Source organism: Solanum verrucosum, unplaced genomic scaffold (genome assembly GCF_900185275.1).
Source record: "Solanum verrucosum unplaced genomic scaffold, falcon-dt-bn FXZP01000007.1, whole genome shotgun sequence".
NCBI lineage: Eukaryota > Viridiplantae > Streptophyta > Magnoliopsida > Solanales > Solanaceae > Solanum > Solanum verrucosum.
In genome coordinates, this window is record NW_026020177.1 from 5100357 (window position 1) to 5120136 (window position 19780).

The window sequence follows — 19780 nt, forward strand, 5'->3', positions numbered from 1 at the left end:
CAACATTTCAACAAATTTTATTATTTTTTATCTTGCTAATATGAACAACAATATTAGGACAAAAAGAGTACTATAAGTTTTTCGAAACCAAATTGTTAGTCTTAAAATGGTAAACTTTAAATATAATGCACATTACAATACAAAGTTAGAATTCAATAGTTTTCATAAATAACCTAAGAAAGATAACTTTCAAAAATATTCAGTTGAATAACTAATACAATAACAATTTTTCTAGGAAAGATTTTCATTGTGTGCCTCGGGTATGAGCTCAAAATCCCAAAGGTAAAGAAAAGACTGCATTGGAGTAATTAATGTAGCATTTTCTAAGTTGACACGTGTTGCATCATCTCCCAAGTTCACTTGTTGATGCCCATATAAATCTTCATTTCCTCTTTTTCTCTTTTTTTCTGGCCATAAAAAAATTACAAAATTATAAAAATCAACCAAGGCAAAGATAATGAACGTGAAACAACAACAATAATATCAATATATATAGTAACTAGCTTACCAATGTTGGAAGGGATGTCACGTTCAGATAAGTAGTTAGTTTCTCCCCGATTTTTAATGTATACCCCATTATAAGATTTAGTACATGTTCCAACTACACAATTTGTGATCAACTTTTTACCGCGCACATGTGGTTTACCTCTCGGTGTCACCTGCAAATTAAATCATTGATGATAATGTATAAAAGAGTTAATCTCATTATGTATTCTAATGTAATGTTTTTGAGCTAACCTGCGATGTTGCTTCATTTTCTCTTGATTTCTTTGTTATTTCAGGAACTTCCCCATATACAACAAATTTATACACTTCTATCAAAGATCGAAACTTTTTGTTTGTCTCCAAATGAAGGTAGACCTGTTTATCAATAATTATTAAATGCTTATTTTTTCACAATCTCATAAAAAAAAAATATACATAATCGATTTTGTTGACAGGGAAACATGCAGATTATTCAAAAGGAAACTTACATAATCTATTATTAAGCCACCTGGACGAGAAATATTATTGATGATCCAATTTTGCCTTCTTTGTTCAAATGTATGTGTATGCATGTAATGCATATTTTTTGGTACAATCTCATTCTGCAACCAAAATAATATTTGTGGAATTCAAATTTATCCAATATCTATTCTCAGAAGGTAATTATCTAGACAAAGTGGGGAGTATCAACATTTTCTCATCAAGTGGTACACAAGATATTGGAGCATCAATATTTTATATTCTAAAAGATCAACACAATACGATGAAGTGTGTTTCTTCTACTTCTATCTAGAAGGCTATGTCAGGCCTAAAATTGTTTCCGACGTATTTGTACAGTTAATTTTGATTGAAACTCTAGAATTCGCTTACTAGATGACCTTTATAAGTATTATATATATATATATATATATATATACCCACTTCTTTGGATTATTTTTTTGTTGAGCTAAGGGTTTATCAGAAACAACAACTCTACCTCAAAGGTAATGATAAGGTTTGTGTACATTTTATTCTTCTCATACCCCATTTCGTCGGATTACACTAAGTTTGTTTATTATTATTATTATTATTATTATTATTGACATGACATATTTAAATATTGTTGTGATACAGATCATATCTTTTAACTTTAGAGAAGAACATTTTTCTTGTTTTCAATAAACAATTAACATTAAAATTTTGTTTAGGTATTCATCAAAAGATTTTTGTATATGTATTAAAAGGAACAAAAACAAACAACTTATAATTGGAGGAAATTTTCCAAAGCGAACCTGCAAAACATCAATGTTTGCTTTTTCCAGTGCAATAAAAGATATCAGAACGTCCATTAATGTTGCATCCTCATCACCATCAACTCGGTACTGCTTATCCATATTCTAGTCGAAAGTATAAAAAAATAATTAGATATTTTTCAAAATGAAAAATTGTGTGGAGTAATTGAGAAGACTTTCAAAAAAAATCAAAATCGCTCGCTTGCTAGGAATTTACACACACACACACGCACACAAATTATATATATATATATAGACACACACACACACACTTCTTTGGACTATTTTTGTTGAGCTAAGGGTTTATCAGAAACAACAACTCTACCTCAACGGTAATGATAAGGTTTGTGTACACTTTATTCTTCTCATAACCCATTTTGTCGGATTACACTAGGTTTCTTGTTGTTTATTACTATTAGTATTGACATGACATATTTAAATATTGTTGTGATACAGATCATATCTTTTAACTTTAGAGAAGAACATTATTCTTGTTTTCAAAAAACAATTAGCATTGAAATTTTGTTTAGGTATTCATCAAAAGATTTTCGTATATGTATTAAAAGGAACAAAAAAAACAACTTTATCATTGGAGGAAATTTTCCAAAGCGAACCTGCAAAAAATCAGCGTTTGCTTTTTCCAGTGCAATAAAAGATATCGGAACATCCATTAATGTTGCATCCTCATCACCATCATCTCGATACTGCTTATCCATATTCTAGTCGAAAGTATGAAAAAAATAATTAGATATTTTGTAAAATGAAAAATTGTGTGGAGTAATTGAGAAGACTTTCAAAAAAAAGATCAAAATTACTCGCTTGCTAGGAATTTACACACACGCAGGCGCGCGCACACACATATGCACGCGCACACAAATTATATATATGTATAGATATTTGACTATGAATGTTATGTATTTTGTAACAAGATCAATGATGGTTGTGGTTATGCATCTCTTAAGATTCACTAAATAATTGGATGTGAGATGAAAAGTTTCATCCTAAATTAGAATTTTATTCTATCTAAATTAATATTTTTGGTGAAAACTAATTTAAAAAGATTCCATTTCTAAGGAAATTGTTAAATTGAGAGATGTACAATCATAAGCCGTCTTATATTTTAGCATTCAAATCTTATTACATCATCTTAATACAAAAATGTTTATTCAAAGATTCATGCACAACTTATCATTCAGGTACACATTCAGATTTTGACATCTTATATATAATCATAAAATTGAAATGAGGCGTTAAACTTGCAAGAGAACTTCTAATACTACTACTACTATTATCTATATGTATTAAAATTACTATTTTACTTTTATTATTATTTATGTCACTATAGCCCGATTAGTTTAGTTTAAATAGAGAAATAAGAATTCACATAGCCAATTTTATTTTTTTGGATTGAGATACAGTTAAATGTTGTTGTTGTTGTTGTTATGCGACTTAGATTTTTTAGCTTGAGATTTTTTTTATCATTCTTCCATAAGATAACTAAGATTTAAAAAGTTATTATCGAACAGATCAAAAGATTTGTATATATGTCTTAATAGAAAAAAAAAACTAAATACATTATAATAAGTATGTTAAACAGTAAAGGATTTTTCAAAGCTTACCAATGAGACACCAGTTTGTGGTGCAATAGAAGATATAGGAACTACCATTATTGCATCTATACGATCAACTTTGAGGTGCATATCCATTTTCTAGTAGAACATATGAAATAAAAAAGTTATTACCGAATAGAACAAAAGATTTGTGTACATGTCTTAATTGAAAAAAACTAAACACCTTATAATAAGTATGTTAAACAATAGAGAAAAAAATTCAAAGCTTACCAATGAGACACAAGTTTGTGGTGCGGGAATAGCCATTATTGCATCTCTACGATCAGCTTTGTAGTGCTTATCCATTTTCTAGTAGAAAATATGAAATTAATAAAAGTTCTAGAATATCACAAAAGATAAAGAAATAGATGTTTTTCCATAAGTCTTATGAATTCAATAACAAGTGCAATGATTTTCTTGAGAATCTCAAACTTCTTAGTAACTTTTCTAGCATCTTCACATAAAAAGAAAATTTTACTTTCTGTTCTTGTAAAGAAATTATAGTTTCAATGGACACTAACTAATTTATATTTTAATATATTTATCTATAACATAGTTTGAGGGGAGTAATAATAGTAAGTCAAGTGCTCTATGTTAATTCAAAGTTAGTTCAACTTTCATCAAAATTTACCATGTTTTGTTAGTAGGCGTTTAGACATGCAATTTCCTTTTGTAATTTTAAATCATTAGATGAAAATAAGCATCTGGATAAGTGATTTCATCTTGTGATTTTAAATTATGAGATGAAATCTCAAATTCTCCAAAAAGATTGATTTGAGAATTTCATATCATGATTTCACATTTTTCAAATACAAATATTGACCCACAAATTTATGTTTTATATATAAAAAATAATGATATAACTACATAATTTTTTGCGAGAATACCAAAGGACTAATGAAATAATTACAAAATGTGAACATCATGATATAGTTACTAATTCTATTGACCATGGTCAATTTTATTAAAGAGTACTTGAACAAAATTAAAGTCTACTACAACTCATTATTAATGTTACCTTTTCATTGAACAAAATTAAAGTTTGATCAATAAATATTATATTTTTTTAGAATAACTTTTTTATAGTGTATTGTTCTTTTGTCATGAACTTTTGCTTATTTGGTATGATTGTAAAAATAAAGAATTGAGGTACTTTTGATAGTTTTCATAACTTACGGGGGTTTTATATTTATGAGCCAAAAATACAATTTAAAAATTCAAATTGCATGTAGAAACAAAGTTTGAACTTGATTTCATATTTTCATTTCATCTCACATGGTTGTTTATTAATCTAATATTTATTATATGGTTATAAAGGGTTCAAAAGACTTCGTATGTGGTGAGTTTAATCAAGGGTAGATGTTTGATTTCCTTCATAACCTCACGAGTTTTGTACCGAGGTCATACCATAGTAATTTTCTAAGTCATGTATGGTTTGAATTTAAAAAAAATAATATATTTATATATTTTTAATACTTGAAAAAAAATTCACTCTCAAAAATAAAAACTTTCTTCATGCATCATAGACGTTAATTCTATAATAATTGTTAATTGTGTTTTGAATTTTTCCTTTGTATATTTTAGGAAACTCATAATCCATATTGGTTTAGAAGACCTTTCGTCCAAATAGATTTGGAAAAGAAATATATTGTCCTTCTAGGATTTGGAGAACCTTTTTCTTATAGGTTTGGGACAATTAGAATTTTATATAGAGATATAGTTGGGGATTATAAAGCATGGTACACGACACAATGTAGTCCTAAAGGCTTGAGAGGATTGTAAGGAAAACACTTCTTCTTTTCTTTCATAGTGGAAAACCCCTTTGCTTTCTTCTTAGAGGATTAGGCCTAGCCGAACCTCGTTAAATCCTTGTATTATTTTGTCTTCTCTATTCTTTGTTTGTGATTGTGTGCTAGTTAATCCACGATATTCTCACAACAATAAATAATGTTATATGGATTAAAATTATCTTGAAAAAGCTATCATTTTTACATGACTTAACTAAGAAAAGGCACAATTGGAGAATACAATTTAGACTTAGAAAATAACCTTTAAAAGTATTATTTAAAATATTATTAATCACAATTTATATGACACTTTTTTTTAATCAGTTTAAAAAAGATAACATATGTCCTTATTTTACAAATGTTTAATTAGACTATTTACCTTTTACTATCTTGGTTTCCCTTATTTGACAAAATATTCATAAAGGTACTCTTATATTTAAAACTTCATATTTTTAAGGATGATTTTGGAACATACATATCAAAGCCTTTCCATATTTGTGTCTAGTGAAACTACATCACATAAAATTAAACGGAAAGAGTATATATTTAACTTATTGTTAGATGTATGACATATTTAAATGATGTTGTTGTGATACAAGCCATATGTTTTAGATATAGAGAAGAATATTGTTCTTTATTTCATCACACAATTAACATTAAAAGTTATTCAAGAATCCATCAAAATATTTTTGTACTTGACTTGAAAGAAAATAAACTAAAAACTTTATAATTGGAGAAACTTTTAAAAATCTTACCTCTAAAACATCGTCTTTTGATTCATCATGTGTGATAAAATATATTGGAACTTCAATTAATATTGCATCCTTTTCATCACCAGCTTTATGTTGGTTATCCATATTCTAGAAGAAAATATGAAAAATTTAGTTAGATATTTAGTAAAACAAAAATTTGTGTAAAATAATGGAGAAGGTTTTCTAAAAGTAATAAAAATTGCTAACTTGCTACTAATTTGTGTGTATGTATCAAGTAACATTTTAAGAACATAATCTAAGTGATAGAATACCCAAAATATAAAATAAAACAATGAATGTTCATCAATCTTATGCACTTTGTAAGAAGATCAATGATGGTTGTGGTCATGCATCTATTAAGATTACTAAATTCATTGGTTATGTGATAAATAGTTTCATCTTATTGGAACATGTAGCTCGTCTCCTGCTTTGACTACGATTCCTAATCTACCTAGTAATCCTAGGGACAAGGGATAGCTATTTAGTGTAGTTAGGTCTCCTAGTTAGATACAATTTGTATTACTACTTTTTCTGGAAAACACAAATCTCTCAGTTTCTTCGAGGACAAGATTTTTTTGGCTATATAGATGGCAGTACTGTCTGCCCAACACCTCATATTGCAGGAAAAGATGGCGAGCAAGGTGTTGTTAATCCAGAATATCTTTGATGGATCAACCAAGATCAGTTAATTATGAGTCTCATCATCTCGTCTAACTTTGAAGAAACGATTCCAATAATGATTGGACTATCCACATCAAAGGTTGTTTGGAATGCTCTTGCAGCTGCTTTCTTGTCTCCATCAAACACCAGAATCCTAAACCTTCATATGCAACTTCAATACTTAAAACGAGATGTTGTTCGCCGTCCGATTTGTCTCCCTGATCAGAATATTTATATTTTTAAAGGTCTCCAGTGTGAATTAAAAGACATCATAACCACTCTTTTGGCTCGTCAAGAACCCGTTACTTTTGGTGAATTGCAGTCTTCTATTGAGCCATGAATTTATTCATGGTAAGGCCTTATCGTCACTCTCAATGTCACCCTCGCCTATGCCAGACTCGGCTGGAAATCCCTTTGTAAATTTCAGCAGTGGTCCTCTCAAAATGAGTGTCAATAAAACCATAATAATTATAGAGGACGCGGCCGTAATAATAGGGGCCGAGGCGGTAATCGTGGTGGAAGACAAGGATATCGAGGAGGCTTATCTACTGGAAATCCATGGCCCTCACTTGAATCTCGCTCACGATGTCAAATATGTAATGGTGTGAACCATCTCACACCAAATTGTTTCCAGCGATACAATCACATAATCAACCCGACCGCCTCAACATATTTGTCTCAATAGTCACCGCCTATCACTCATCAGAATTGGTATCCGGGCAGCGGCGCAACACATCACATCACCCCCGATCTTTCTAACTTGCATCATGTTGAGGATTATAAAGGAATGGATCAAGTTCACATTGGAAATGGACAAGGGCTTCCCATTCATCACACTGGTAATTCCCTATTTTCTCATCCTTTTTAAATCAACTGCGCTTAATAATATTCTTCATGTCCCTTGAATCACAAAACTTCTACTCTCTGTTCAAATATTTTCTCGAGATAATGACGTGTTTTTTGAATTTCATCCCCCTCATTTTCTTGTTAAGGATCGAGCATCCAGGACAACTCTTCTTTTAGGTCGGAGTGATGATGGACTCTTCTCACTCAATCTCCAACCATCCTACTCGAAATCATCCTCCAAGTCACCATCAGCTTTCCTCTCAGCCAGGACATCATCTGCATGTTGGCATCTTCACCTAGGCCATCCCCACAAATGAGTGCTCCATCAAGTCTTACGAAAGCATAGTTTACCTTGTTCTAGTTTCAATTTTAATAATATTTGTAGTGCTTGTCAACTCGGCAAGTCACAAAAGTTACATCTTCCAATTTCAATTAATAAAAGTTCATCTATTTTACAACTCTTATTTGTCAATGTTTGGGGTCCTGCTCCTCATTTATCTTCTGAAGGTCAAAATATTTTCTTGTCTTTGTTGATAAGTTTTCCAACTTTATCTAGGGATTTCCAATGAAGTTGAAATTGGAAGTTGCTTCCATTTCCCTCCAATTCAAGTTGCTTGTGGAAAATCACTTCAACACTTAGATTAAGTCAATCCAATCAGATTGGGGTAGTGAATTTCGTGCTCTATCTCCCATCCTCTCTCAATCCGGTATCTCTCACCAAGTTTCTTGTCCGCACACATATGAACAACAAGGCAAAGTTGAACGCAAACATCGTCATATAGTTGAAACGGGCTTTAGCCTCTTAGCTCATAGTTCTTCTCCTTCCCGTTACTAGCAATTCGCATTTGATGCAGCCGTATATCTTATAATCGTCTCCCTTCCCCCTCGAACAACAACAAATCTCCATTTGAACTTGCATTCCACAGATCACCTGACTATACTCTTCTAAAATCCTTTGGATGCCTCTGCTTTCCTTACATTCGCCCCTATAATAAACATAAGTTTGACTTTCATAGTGTGCCATGTGTTTGTCTTGGGTACAACCACGTAGGCGGGACTAGGGTTCTCTCTTATATATGATATATGATTCATTAAGATTTAATATTAATCAATCAAGTCTCAATCATTTAGTGTGTATCATTTTATGTTGGAATCTAATCTGTCACACCTTAACCATCAAGTACATTTTTTAACGATACACTCATTTGATGGGTAGGAATGACTAAGATTTATAACATTGTCTAATATAATTAACATATCTATTCAAAGATTTCTTAAAAGATAACAATTCACCAATTTCATTTATTCACCATGATCATTTTTCACAATTATCAACAACCACAATAAATTACCCACAACTACCATTCTTAATGACCACCATATCAAATCATTATAATCAGCTAACACCACCAACACCTACTATTTACAGTTATTATTGATACCAACCATGAGTAGAACAAAAATCATTGAACCTTATCAGCAATCACCATCATAAGTCACAACTATATATTGTAAGCCACCATCTATCACCACAATCATTAGTTATCACTACTATCAACTACCACAATAAACTACCCACAACTCCCATTCTTAAAAACCACCATACTAAATCATTGCAATCAGCTAACAACACCAACAACTACTATTTACAATTATTATTTACAATGACCATCATTAGAATAAAAATCATTGAACCGTACTGGCAATTATCATCACTAGTCATAATTCTATATTGTCAACCACCATCATCTATCACCATAATCATTAGTTATCACTATTATCCAATTATCACTCACCAACAAGATACTACAATCAACTTCTACCACCATCACTATCAATAGCTACTATCCACAACACCAGCATTAGTCAATACATCATCCTCAATTGACATACACCACCAATGCAGCTAGCCATCACAACCCTCAACCATCATATAACTTTTTAAAAATATTTTATTGATGTAGTATTAGATTAATTTTAGTTTTCTTACATTTAAGGTAAAATGACACATTTACTATGACTAAATTTGCTCTAACACACTCAGACTTTATGGCGGTCCTATGACCCCATAATTTTTTTTTTCAAAGTGCTTATTTGACATTTATTGAGTGGGATAAATAAAATATAAGAAAAAAAATATTTCGTTTGTAAACATATGTTGATCAAAAGGTAAAAACAAAGGGGTTTGGTCATTATCACTCATTTACACATTCTAGAAAAAGTAAAAATGGAGATCCCTTCATTTAGCCTTCAATTTTTCCTTAAAGAAACTAACTGACTTTTGAATGTAATCTCATGAAGCTTTATTTTCTTCCACAATCGAGGTTTGGCATTTATGTGAAAAAGATTCATTTAAAAAATATTCAAGTGGGTACTAGGTCTTCCATAAAGTATAAGTATGTTAATACAAATTTGGTCATAGATTAGTGTCATTTTAGCCATTTTTTCAAAACTTTGTATTTATTAAATTTTAAATAACGAAATATTTTACATATTATATGTTCAATAATAAGTAGCCCTATTATTTAGTATTCAGATTTTAATACATCATCTTAATATTAAGTAGTTTATTAAGAGATTGTTAATGCACCTCTTATCAGTCAAATATACATTCAAATTTAGATATCTTGTATATAATCTTAAAACAAATAAGAGGCCTTAGACTTGTTAGAGAAATTCCCATACTACTACTACCCTAATTATTACTATTATTTGTATGCATTAAACATTTTTTTATTCTTATTTTTATTGGTATGACTATGAAATGATTAATTTAGCTTAAATGGAGAAATGAAAATTCATATAATCATTTTCAACTTGTTTGGAATTAATGAAGAGTTAAATGTTGTTGTTGTTAGACGATTCCGATGTTTTATCTTTAGAAAGAAAATCCTTATCTTTCTTCCATTAGACAACTAACATTAAAAAAGAAAATTAATAAAATTATTTATTTATGTTGATGCTTGAAAATTTTCTCTCTAAAAATAAAATTCTCCTTATAAAGTATAGCAATTAATTTTAGAGAAAAATTTAGAAATAGAAAAGATAATAGACATAGTAAGGTTCTATAGCTATAATTTCAGTAATTGTGCTACATAGCTATAGTTTTGTTTTTTATGGAGACTGCAGTTTCTATATTTCGGTTGACCGTTTGTATATTTCACTTGCGAATATACAAATAGGGTAAGTATATATAAATTTAAAATTTATATATTTTGAAATTTTTCCGAATTCCGTTTGTATATTATGCTTGTCAATATACAAATATGATAATGTATTATGAATTGTTTTAAGCCGTATACAAATAGCTAGGGTAAGCATACACAAATTCTCAATTTATACAATCAAAAGATAAACTATACAAATTATGAATTTTTACAATCAGAGACTGAAATATACAAATTCTAAATTTATATAATTGGGAAACAGAATAGCAAAGTTTCGTGAAACTGTAACCATGGATTAAAAATAGTTGAAGCTGTAACTATATTATAGAATATACTTTAGATGTTTGTCATTTTGCATAATTTTTCCTTAATTTTATAATGCTGAATAATATTATATGGATGAAAGTTATCTTGAAAGACCTATCATTTTTTCACTAAAAAATCGTAAAACTGGGGATTAGAATTTAGACTTATATTTATTTATACGAAACATTTAAATGTTCATGTTGTTATACAATCCATACATTTTACATCTAGAGAAGAACATTTTTCTTTCTTTCATAACAGAATAACATTAAAAAATAATTCAAGAGTCCATCAAAAGATTTTTATGCATATCTTAAAAGGACGAAAACTAACACCTTGTAATTGGATTTCTAAAGCTTACCTCAACAACATCAGCTTTTGATTCTTGAGGTTCAAGTAAAGATATGGGAACTTCCATCAATGTTGCATCTTCATCACCAACTTTGTACTGCTTATCCATATCCAAGTTGCAAATATGAAAAAGTTAGTTAAAACTTTTGTAAATTAAAAACTTGTATGAAGTGATGGAGAAGGTTTTTAAAAAAATATGTGAACTACTCACTTACTACGTTTTATGTAATATTTTAAGAACTTAATCAAACTGATACAATACCAAAAAAAAAAAAAGCCTAAGAAAAAAAAGGTGTATTCATCAATAGTATACATTATGTAACAAGATCAATGATGGTTGTGGTCTTACATCTCTTAAGTTTCACTAAAATCATTGAATGTGTGACAAAAAAATCATCCTAAATTCAATTTTCTTTCAAAAAAAAGTTAAATGTTTTTGGGTTAAATTAATTTTGAAAGCTTCTATTTTTAATGAAATTGTTAAAACTTACTGCAAACTCTATCACATATTAAATTAATCCTCACCATAGTAACAACTATTTCTCCTGTAGTTTGGCCAAATCTAAGAGTATTGATCTCCTCTATTCTTACCTAGATTTACTACAAATTACATCCTTAAATTGGAAAAAAAGAAAAGAAATGACTAGATAAAGAAGGAAAATCATGGAAAACTTAGATCCATCTGACTAGTGAGCGCTAGTGATAAATTTTTCAAATTGGAAAATTACTATGTTATTCATTGCAGCGATTTGTGAAATGACTCTATCTAGTTATTATTAATATAATTATCCTCTCTATCTAAAAACATGTATGCATTTTTTAGAAAAGTTAAAATATGAAAAGATCATTTGAAATAGTTTGGTCATGCCATAGGTTGAGACTATGGAAAATAGAGGTATTAAATATTATAAGGAAGAAGATTTTCTATGAGGACTTATCATTTTTTGTTATAATACACAACAGAGAAAAATATGTATATGGGTGATATCTACTAGTAAGTATTAAGTAGTATTTATGTCTCATATGTTTGCATTAATAAAGATTTAATTTTAAACCTTCATATATTAACTATTAAATCTCTATGTTTTTAGGTTTGAACCTTAATTATTAAGTAAATCTTGTTATGATGCAACAATTTGTTGGCTCTGGATAGATATAAATGATTAGATCTATAACAAAGTTTCATATCATTAACATGTCTATTCAAAGGCTTCTGAAAATATTATAGTTAATTAATTCAATCAATTCACTACTAACACCATACTCCATCTTTATTAATCATCATCATCATTGTTCACAATTATCAACTATTACCATCAACACAACAACCATCACTATCAATCACTACAATCAACAATAAAATCTAACATCAAATATTTAACTTATTTTTATTTGTATGAGTATTTATATGTTGTTGTTGTGAAATGATTAAATTGTTTTAGCTCTAGAGAAGAGCATTCTTTTTCTTTCGTAACACAATTATCATAAAAAAGTTGTTCAAGTATCTATCAAAAGATATTGTATATGGCTTATAAGGAAAAAGATTAAGCACCTTATAAGTAGAGATGTTTTTCAAAAGCTTACCTCTAAATCATCCATTAACATTGCATCTTCATCACCACAAACTTTGTGCTGGTTATCCATATTCTAGTAGAAAATAAAAAAACACGTAGAAAGATCGTTTGTAAGATGGAGATATTTTGTGAAGTAATAGAAAAGGTTTTTAAAAAAGATGAAAACTTCTAGCTTGCTAGTATATTATATTTATGTGTCAAGTAATATCTTAAGAACTTAATCAAAGTGCTAGAATACCTACACAAAAAAAGTCAAAGTAAAAGATGTTTGTCTATCAATTTATATATTCCGTAACAAGAATAATTATTGTTGTGGTCATGCATCTCAAACAATTTATAAAGTACATTGGATGTGTGATAAAAAAGAATTAGTCTTAATCAAACTTTCTTTCGGAAAAATTTACAAATTTTGGAAAAAATCAACTTTTAAAGTCCCTGTTTTTGAGAAAAAAATTTAAGGCACCCACAACCTCTAGATCTATCACAATTTAAATTAATTTTCACCCATAACAATAATTATTTCTATTTTAATGGTCAAACCTAAGATAATAAATCTCCTTTATTAGAATTGCATTCTTGAAATAAAAATATATGGTTAGGTAAAAAGAGGGAAAAAATATGAAAAGCTTAGATCCATCAAATAAAATCAAATTTAGATCTATTGTGATCATGCATCTCTCAAGATTCATTGGATTAGTGATCAAAAAATTCATCTCAAATTTAAATTTCTTTTAAAACAAATTAAGAAATTTGGAGAAAATCAATTTAAAAAACTTCTCAGTCCAAGAAAACTGTTAAAAGTGGCTGCTACCTTTAGCTCTATATAACAAGTTAAATTTATTCCCACCATATCAATAATTATTTCTTTTTAAATTTGGTCAAACTCAAAATGATCGATCTCCTCTCTTTCTCCCTAGATGTACTAGAATTTGCATCCATAAAATAGTAAGAGAATATTAATAGCATCAAAGAAAAAGAAAAAAAGAAAAACATCCTTGATAATTTGATAAGAAAAGATATATATATATATATATATATATATATATATATATATATATATATTCAGATAGATCAATGAAATTAACAAGGCATAAGTCTAAACCTCAAACTTTTTTGTAGCCGTTTAACTGGATTAAGAATCTTGTTCTGATAGAATGAACACAAAAGGCAGAGAAGGCAAAGTGAGAGTAAAAAGAAACTAGCTATATATATACTTAGTGTCTTTACTTTTTTTTTCTTTCTTTTGAACACTTTTTTGGTTGGTAGAATTAAAGGCAAATTAATGTAATCTTCTTTTTGAATGGTTTTTGTGTGTGTTTGAGATAATCTCCTAAATAGTCATTCAAATATGGAAAATATTTCACTAAAATTATTTTTAATTGTTTTTCCTATAAAGTCATCCAACTGTAACTTTATGTCCAAAAAAGAAAAAAATCATTTCTCTCAACAGATTTCTTAGTTGGCATACCATGTCGTATTAATTTCTTATCCTCGTCTCATGTATGATAACACCTAAATTAAATTTTATTACCAAAATATTAAATGTAGCTGTTTAATTTTAGATAAATATCATTTTATTTTCTTAATTATTTTGAAATGAAATCATATCATCCTAACGAGGATGATATTGTCACGACTAAGACCGTCGTGAGTGGCACCAACACTAATCAACCTGATGGGAGAACCAAATACTAACCCGAACCAACCAACACTATACAAATAAAACCAAGTCTTAGCATAAAAATAAATAAAACCATTAAGTTACTAGAGAATTGAATCCTCATAAACTCAATTAGATAATTAAAACAATTGTGACACGGAAATTACCCCAAGAACTCAAAGTCATCATACCAAAACTCTAAATAGTTAAACTTGAGATGCAACCCCGAAATTGAACATCAACTAAAACCTATAATTCTATGCCTGAATAAATGGACAAGAAGATGTAGAAGAATCCATGGTAGCCTGAAAGATGGAGCTCACCCTCTGACTCGAAATTAGAAGTCTCTCCACAGAGGTCTCAAAATAATTGCCGAAAGATGTCCTGTACTCAACATGAAAAAAAAAGCATATGCAGTACCAGTACACAAACCATAGAGTACTAGTAGGATCACATGGCCAGACCAAGATATGAATGTAAATGGTCACTACAATATAGTAGCATAGAACAATGTATAGCATAACAACCATTATCAACCACATAGACTCTGAGTCATATGTCATGAAACAACAACACTTGGGTCAAATAATGCATAATTACATGTCCCACATGATCACAATGCAAAAATCGGGTCCTGTCAAGGAACTAAAAATCACTTACATGGAACTCTCACGGAACCCAAACCCTGGTTGTTAGTGTGCCGACATGGTACCCGAGCATACATAGTTAATTTACTAGTGTGGTACCCGAGTCATTCATTTTTAGTGTACCAGCGTGGTACCCAAGCCAATCAGTAATCACAAACATTCATCAACAATCACAAAGCATAATGAACAAGGCAACTTGAAAATCACAAGTTCATTACATGAGATTACCTACATGATGTCATTTCATATGTCTCCCTACCATGAATTGCAAAAATGATACTATGAAATAGTCGATATGCATACATACATAGTTGGAAACATTGTCACGAACCAAAAAATGTGTTTCATGGCATTCTTTTTATCCCACCAAGGCAAGACATCCTAAAACCCAAAGATAATGATAAAAAGCGGAAGTAAATAAAGAATACAAGTCTAGCACCATAATATAATGAAAAAATCATAATAAACTTAAATAAACTATAACACCTTAGAAATGTAACTAAGACTGAACAAGAGAAAAATGGTGGACCACAGAGGGGGGTATATATCGTGAGTAGGACCAAGACCCGTCACCCTCATTGTGACTCACACCCAACAACAAGGTGGAGGACCACGAACCCCTTCAAGGGCCATGGAACTCCATACGTGTCGTCAGGTTGGCATTGAAAACAAACAAAAACCACCCAAGGCCCTGTGAGGAACCACAGACCACTAGACGGTCCGTGGAACCCCACACGGGTCGTTAAGTGGCCCGTGAAAAATGACCCAGTACTACCCTAACTTCTGTGAGGAACCACGGTTTCCCATACGGCCCGTGGTGCTTCACACAGTCCGTGAATAGGCCCGTGAAAGAGGACTGTCAGCTTTTAAGTCAGGGTCATTTTGGTCTTTTGCCCTATGAGTTGGGCAATTAAACTACGTCATTTTATCCCTAAACTAAGTCTTTTTACTCATTTTAAGCCTAATAATCTAGTTAGAAATAACCTAGAACCCTCATTTTCCTAAAATTATCTAACTTTGAATGAAAATGTTAGAAAGAGGCGACAGTTTCTACCAAGAACAAGCATATGTTTTCTTTAATTTCAGCCCCGAAATCCAAAGGTTGACTCCGTAGTTTTCATCAGCAGGTATGTTGGATTTCACTATTGGGTTTCTTTGACTTATTATGTCCCTATAATTCAGTTAGTTCTTCGATTTCTCATAAACTTTTCAGACCTAGGGTTTCCAGATTTTGAAGATTTGTTTTGATTTTAGCTGTTATAGTTTCCATTATCTAAATAAAATGTTTCTTGGTGAATTAGTATTGTTACATGCATAGAACTCAGAACCCTAGCTTATGTAAATTTATCATACTTGCAAGGAAAATCAGACAAAATATTTCCTCAAAATTTGAATGACATATCTTCAATATATATATGTTTCATTCTCAGTTAGCATATTAGTACTTTGAGCTACTCATTATTTCAGTGCATTTTAGCTTTTCATATTCAGCTGGGAGTAGACTTAATACTGAGTTGGACTAGGGTTCAAGTACTCTTAAGTCCCAAAACTACGTGCCTGCGTAGGTTTATAAGTCCCCTCTGTTGGGCATCCGTTTTAGTGATCACGCCACAGTCATCCCTCTATACCTCTGGCAAGGTATATTGGGTCCTCTTGACGGGGCGTATACATCAAACTCCACATTTAGCTCACATGGTTTATGTTGGTTAATTGGACCTCCCATAGTCAGACTCTTATTGCATTCATCATATTTTTAGCATTTACATCAGTATACAGTGTAGTATACAGACTCTTATTGCATTCACCATATGTAGGTTCAGGCTTTCAACATCCATATCACTCTTAGTTCGACTCCTGGTCTGAATTCAACACCTTTAGTGGTGAGTCCTCATACTTCGAGGACAATAGACATTCTCTACTTTTCAGTCTTTATTTCAGTTTTCAGTCTTGTTAGAGTTAGCTAGGGGCATGTCTCATCAACTCAATTGAGCTAGAGGCTTTTCATACAATAGTAGTAGATTCAACTCGAGTTGTTAAGTGTTGTTTCATTCAATGCCAAACTCTTGTGATATCATATAAATTCAGACTAGTTGGATTTTCCCCATTCAAAATATCCATTGTTTTTAGCTTTCGCATAGTATATGATTTACTTAGTTATTTTTTTAGTATGCTTATTATATGTCAAACTCAAGGTTAGCTTGGGGTCACTCATGATCATAGGTCCCGTGTTACGTCTCAGGGGTAGCCTTGAGGCATGAAAAACTTCGTATGAGAGAATCAGGTTCAACATTCTTAGGGTGTCTGAGAGCCGCACTAAGCACAACTTCTTTCATGGGTATGTTGCACACCATACCTATGATGGAGAGGTTACTAGGTGTTCTAAGAAAATTTCTCTTCTTTTGTTATTCCTATCGTGTATAAAGTGTGATTCAACTTCTCCTTTCTAATCCGTTGTTATGCATTTCAGATCATGTCTCCTCGCAGAGCTAACACATGAAATGTTAACACGGTTCCTCCAGTCCTGAACAATGAGGTTACAATTGCAGAATTCCAGAATGTGATCCAGCTTTTAGCTCAGACCATAGCCAACTAGAACAATAAGCAGACCCAGTTCCTGCATACCCCAGTGGTTGATCAGCTGCAGCCAGAGTTCGAGACTTTGTGCTTATGAATCCTCCTGAGTTTCTAGGGTCGAAGGTAGGTGAGGAACCATATAACTTCATTGATGAGGTCAAAAAGATTCTTTAGGTAATGTAAGTCACAGGTACTGATAGGATGGAGTTGCCATCCTACCATCTTAAGGATGTGGCTCATATCTGGTTCATATAGTGGAAAGACAACAGGGGTGCAAATGCAGCTCTTGTGACATAGGACTACTTTGCTGGAGCTTTTCTGGACAGGTTCTTCCCGAGAGGATTCAGGGAGGCTAAGTCCTATGAATTCATAAACTTGAAGTAGGGTTCAATGTCAGTCCAATAATACAGGCTGAACTTCACCCAGCTCTCCAGCTATGCTCCACATATGGTTGCCGATTTAAGAGCACAAATGAGCAAGTTCTTGTTTGAAGTATCCGGTCTGGTGAAGACTAAGTGAATAAATGCCATGTTATTTGGATATATGAATATCTCCTGACTAATGATACATGCTCGGCAGGTTGAGGGAGATAAGCTTAGGGAAATGGCCAAGGATACCAAAAAGGCTAGGAAGGGTAACTATGAATACTCTCAACAGAGGTCGGGTGGTGGAAATAACTCAAAGTTTCAACAGAGGTCTACAACCCCAGCACCTTCATAAGCTAGCGCTCGATCCCCCAGGTTTAAACAGGATCAGAAAGGGAGAGCATCAGGCTCTAAGTCACAAGGGAGTGCTTCAGGTAACCAAACTTTCCCAACTTTTCCAAAGTGTGGTAAGAATCATCCAAAAGAGCATCTTGCCGGCAGAGAGGGGTGATTTGGGTGTGGTTAGTCTTGTTATAGGTTGAAGGATTACCCTTCTTCAAGTCAAGGACAAGGAGGTAACATGGCTCAGTCTACAACTTCAGTAACTCCAGCGGGTTGCCCCAGTCAGTAAAGTGCTACGTCTGGTACATATGGTGGTCAGTGTCAGAACACGTTGTATGCTCTTCAAGCTCGCGAGGACCAAGAAGGTTCTCCTAATGTAGTCACTGGTACGTTGCAAGTCTTCCATTTAGAATTTTATACACTGTTAGATCCAAGGGCTACACTTCATTTGTAACTCCTTATATAAAAGTAAACTTTGGTGTCAGTCCAAAAATTCTCTCAGAATCCTTCTCAGTCTCTCGTCCAGTTGGTGACCCAGTTATAACTAGACGGGTATAGAAAAATTATACTGTCATAGTTTCCCAGAAAGTCACCTCAGCAGACCTTGTAGAGTAAGAAATGGTAGATTTCGATATCATTCTAGGCATAGATTGGTTACATTCCTGTTATGCCTCAGTCAAATGTAGAACTATAATTATTTAATTTTTGTTTCCAAATGAGCTAGTCTTAGAGTGGAAGGGTAGTAAATAATTTCATGTAGGTCGATTTATCTATTACCTTAATGTCAAGAAAATGATTTCTAATAGGTATATCTATAATATTATTCGGGTTAAGGATTAATACTCCAAAACCCCAACTCATGAGTCAGTCGTAGTCGTAAATGAGTTTCCAGAAGTGTTTCCAGAAGATCTTTCCGGAGTCCCTCCCGAAAGGGTAATCAACTTCAGAATAGATCTCCTTCCATATACCCAGCCTATTTCGATTCCTCCTTACAGAATGGATCCAGCTAAGCTAAAGGAATTGAAAGAATAGTTTAAAGACATTTTATATAAGGTCTTCACCAGACCCATTATCTGTCCATGGGGTGCTCTAGTGTTGTTCGTGAAAAGGAAAGACGATTCTCTCAGAATGTGCATTTACTATTGTCATTTGAACAAAGTCACAATCAAGAATAAGTATCTCATCCCTAGAATTGATGACTTGTTCGACCAACTTCAGGGTGCTAGTTTATTTTCTAAGATAGACCTCAGATTCGGCTATCATTAACTCAGAGTTAGAGATAGTGAAATCCCAAAGAAAACCTTCAGGACTCGATATGGTCAATATGAATTTGTAGTTATGTCTTCAGGACTAACAAATGGTCATACAACTTTTATGGAATT

The 19780-nt window shown here is 31.7% G+C and overlaps 1 pseudogene; it reads right to left on the minus strand.

Annotated features, from left to right (window-relative positions):
• Positions 1-231: 231 nt before the first annotated feature.
• The window catches only part of LOC125829130 (uncharacterized), a 99639-nt pseudogene continuing 80090 nt past the window's right edge, over positions 232-19780 (minus strand).